The 4,205-nt window shown below is 41.3% G+C and overlaps 1 non-coding gene across 1 annotated transcript; it reads left to right on the top strand.

The window, feature by feature from the left end:
• Window positions 1-3,550: 3,550 nt before the first annotated feature.
• On the top strand, window positions 3,551-3,658 carry LOC148561628 (small nucleolar RNA R71). The gene has a single exon (XR_015888195.1). It is a non-coding gene; the product is annotated as a small nucleolar RNA R71 (small nucleolar RNA).
• The last annotated feature ends 547 nt before the right edge of the window (window positions 3,659-4,205 follow it).

Genomic DNA, 4,205 nt, shown 5'->3' with positions numbered 1-4,205 from the left:
AGCGGGACTTATAGCTTTTTGCCTCTTGAATAGTTTTGGCATCTCACTTTATCCATTGAGGTTCAGAATGATTGGCATCTATAGGAACTTCAGATTTCGAATAGTGTTATTGACTCTCCTAGTTCAGTACGATGATTCTTGAACACAGCTTCTTTATGAGTCTTGGCCGTGGCCCTAAGCACTTTGTTTTCCAGTATTACCACCGGATACATAAATGCCACAGACACATAATTGGGTGAACCTTTTCAGATTGTGACTCAGCTTTGCTAGAGTCCCCAATTAGAGGTGTCCAGGGTTCTTAAGCAAACTCTTTGTTTTTGCTTTGGACCTTGACTTTAACCGCTCAGTCTCAAGTTTTCACTTGACACCTACACGCCACAAGCACATGGTTAGGGACAGCTTGGTTTAGCCGCTTAGACCAGGATTTTATTCCTTTAGGCCCTCCTATCCACTGATGCTCAAAGCCTTGGGATCCTTTTTATTTGCCCTTGCCTTTTGGTTTTAAGGGTTATTGGCTTTTTCTGCTTGCTTATTCTTTTTCTTTTTTTTTTCACCTATTTTTTTCTTTTTTTTTTCTTTTTTTTTTTTCTGCAAGCTTTGTTCTTTGCTGCTTTTTCTTGCTTCAAGAATCATTTTTATGATTTTTCAGATTATCAAATAACATGTCTCCTAGTCATCATTCTTTCAAGAGCCAACATATTTAACATTCTTAAACAACAACTTCAAAAGACATATGCACTGTTCAAGCATACATTCAGAAAACAAGAAGCATTGTCACCACATCAATATAATTAAACTAAGTTCAAGGATAAATTCAAAACTCATGTACTTCTTGTTCTTTTGAATTAAAACATTTTTCATTTAAGAGAGGTGATGGATTCATAGGACATTCACATCTTTAAGACAAAGTTACTAACTACTAATGATCATGTAGTGAAGACACAAGCATAGATAGGCACATAACATAGAAAACGAAAAACAGAAGAAAGAAGAACAAGGAATGAATCCACCTTAGTGATGATGGCGTTTCAATGATGTTCTTGAGCTCTTCTATGTCTTTTCCTTGCCTTTTGTTGCTCCTCCTTCATTGCTTTTAGATCTTCTCTGATTTCATGAAGGATGATGGAGTGCTCTTGATGTTCCACCCTTAGTTGCTTCCAATAATTGTGTGGAAGAAAATGTATCCCCTGAGGTATCTCAGGGATCTCTTGATTTGCAGTCAAATGTTCTACCACTGAGCTATAGATCCTTTACATAATTGTTTTACCACACCAAACATAGAATGTTGCTTGCCCTCGAGCAAAAGAAGAAGGAATAGATGAAGAAGAAGATGTGGAAATAAAAACTAGGATTATGAGGAGGTAAAGTGGGGATCCTGTGGGGTCCACAGATCCTGAGATAATCCTGTGGTGTCCACAGATCCTGAGGTGTCAAGGCATTTACATCCCTGCACCAATTTAGGCATGCAAAATGCCCTTGCACACAACTCTGGGCATTCAGCGCCAGGTTGGTGCCCATTTTGGGCGTTCAACGCCCCTTTGCTGCCATTTCTGGCGTTGAACGCCAGAACCATGCTTGTTCTGGGCGTTCAGTGCCAGGATGCTCCCATTCTGGGCGTTCAGCGCCAGAACTATGCTCTGTTCTGGCGTTTGAACGCGAGACAGATGCTCCTCCAGGGTGTGATTTTTCTTCTGCTGTTTTTGATTCCGTTTTTGATTTTTTTATTTATTTTGTGACTCCACATGATCATGAACCTAAGAAAACATGAAAAAACAATAAAAATAAGAATTAGATAAACATTGGGTTGCCTCCCAACAAGCGCTTCTTTAATGTCAATAGCTTGACAGTGGGCTCTCATGGAGCCTCACAGATGTGCAGAGCTTTGTTGAGACTCTCCAACACCAAACTTAGAGTTTGGATATGGGAGTTCAACACCAAACTTAGAGTTTGGTTGTGGCCTCCCAACACCAAACTTAGAGTTTGACTGTGGGGGCTCTGATTGACTCTGCTTTGAGAGAAGCTTTTTCTGCTTCCTCTCCATGGTTGCAGAGGGAGATCCTTGAGTTTTGAATACAAGGGAGTTCTCATTCCATTGAAGGACTATTTCACCTCTGTCAACATCAATCACAGCTCTTGCTGTGGCCAGGAAAGGTCTTCCTAGGATGATGGATTCATCCTCTTCCTTTCCAGTGTCCAGGACTATGAAATCAGTAGGTATGTAAAGGTCCTCAACCTTTACTAATACATCTTCTACTTGTCCATAAGCCTGTCTTCTTGAGCTGTCTGCCATCTCTAGTGAGATTTTAGCAGCTTGCACCCCATAGATTCCCAGTTTCTCTATTACAGAGAGGGGCATGAGGTTTATTCCTGAACCAAGGTCACACAGAGCCTTAAAGATCATGGTGCCTATGGTACAGGGTATTATGAACTTTCCAGGATCCTGTCTCTTCTGAGGCAATGTCAGTTGATCCAGATCACTTAGTTCATTGATGAACAAGGGAGGTTCAACTTCCCAAGCATCAATGCCAAATAATTTGGCATTCAGCTTCATGATTGCACCAAGAAACTTGGCAGTTTGCTCTTCAGTGACATCCTCATTCTCTTCAGAAGAGGAATACTCATCAGAGCTCATGAAGGGCATAAGGAGGTCCAATGGAATCTCTATGGTCTCTAGATGAGCCTCAGAGTCCTTTGGTTTCCCAGAGGGAAGCTCCTTATTGATCACTGGACGTCCCAGGGGGTCCTCCTCCTTGGGATTCACGTCCTCTCCTCTCCTCAGAGGTTCGGCCATGGCGCTTATGTCAATGGCCTTGCACTCTCCTTTTGGGTTCTCTTCTGTATTGCTTGGGAGAGTACTAGGAGGGATTTCAGTGATCCTTTTACTCAGCTGGCCCACTTGTGCTTCCAGATTTCTAATGGAAGACCTTGTTTCATTCATGAAACTTACAGTGGCCTTAGATAGATCAGAGACTAGATTTGCTAAATTAGAAGCATTTTGTTCAGAGTTCTCTGTCTGTTGCTGAGTTGATGATGGAAAAGGCTTGCTATTGCTAAACCTGTTTCTTCCACCATTATTAAAGCCTTGTTGGGGCTTTTGATCCTTCCATGAGAAATTTGGATGATTTCTCCATGTTGAGTTATAGGTGTTTCCATAAGGTTCACCTAAGTAATTTACCTCTGCTATTGCAGGGTTCTCAGGATCATAGGCTTGTTCTTCAGAAGATGCCTCTTGAGTACTGTTGGATGCAGCTTGCATTCCATGCAGACTCTGAGAGATCATATTGACTTGCTGAGTCAATATTTTATTCTGAGCCAATATGGCATTCAGAGTATCAACTTCAAGAACTCCCTTCTTCATAGGCATCCCATTATTCACAGGATTCCTTTCAGAAGTGTACATGAACTGGTTATTAGCAACCATGTCAATGAGTTCTTGAGCTTCTGCAGGCGTTTTCTTTAGGTGAATGGATCCACCTGCAGAAGTGTCCAGTGACATCTTTGATAGCTCAGATAAACCATCATAGAATATATCCAGGATGGTCCATTCTGAAAGCATGTCAGAAGGACACTTTTTGGTCAACTGTTTGTATCTTTCCCAAGCTTCATAGAGAGATTCACCTTCTTTCTGTCTGAAGGTTTGAACATCAGCTCTAAGCTTGCTCAGCTTTTGAGGAGGAAAGTACTTGGCTAAGAAAGCCGTGACCAGCTTATCCCAAGAGTTCAGGCTGTCTTTAGGTTGAGAATCCAACCATAATCTAGCTCTGTCTCTTACAGCAAAAGGGAAAAGCATGAGCCTGTAGACTTCAGGATCTACTCCATTAGTCTTAACAGTATCACATATCTGCAAGAATTCAGTTAAGAACTGAAAAGGATCTTCAGATGGAAGTCCATGAAACTTGCAGTTCTGCTGCATCAGAGAAACTAATTGAGGTTTCAGCTCAAAATTGTTTGCTCCAATGGCAGGAATGGAGATGCTTCTTCCATGTAAATTGGAATTAGGTGCAGTAAAGTCACCAAGCATCTTCCTTACATTATTATTATTTTCTGCTGCCATCTCCTCTGCCTGTTCAAAAATTTCTGAAAGGTTATCTCTGGATTGTTGTATTTTAGCTTCTCTTAATTTTCTCTTCAGAGTCCTTTCAGGTTCTGGATCTGCTTCCACAAGAATGCTCTTATCCTTGCTCCTGCTCATATGACAAAGAAGA

The sequence above is a fragment of the Arachis ipaensis genome, chromosome B6 (assembly GCF_059453495.1).
Source record: "Arachis ipaensis isolate K30076 ecotype BB chromosome B6, ASM5945349v1, whole genome shotgun sequence".
Lineage (NCBI taxonomy): Eukaryota > Viridiplantae > Streptophyta > Magnoliopsida > Fabales > Fabaceae > Arachis > Arachis ipaensis.
This window is presented reverse-complemented; position numbering and strand designations above follow the sequence as displayed.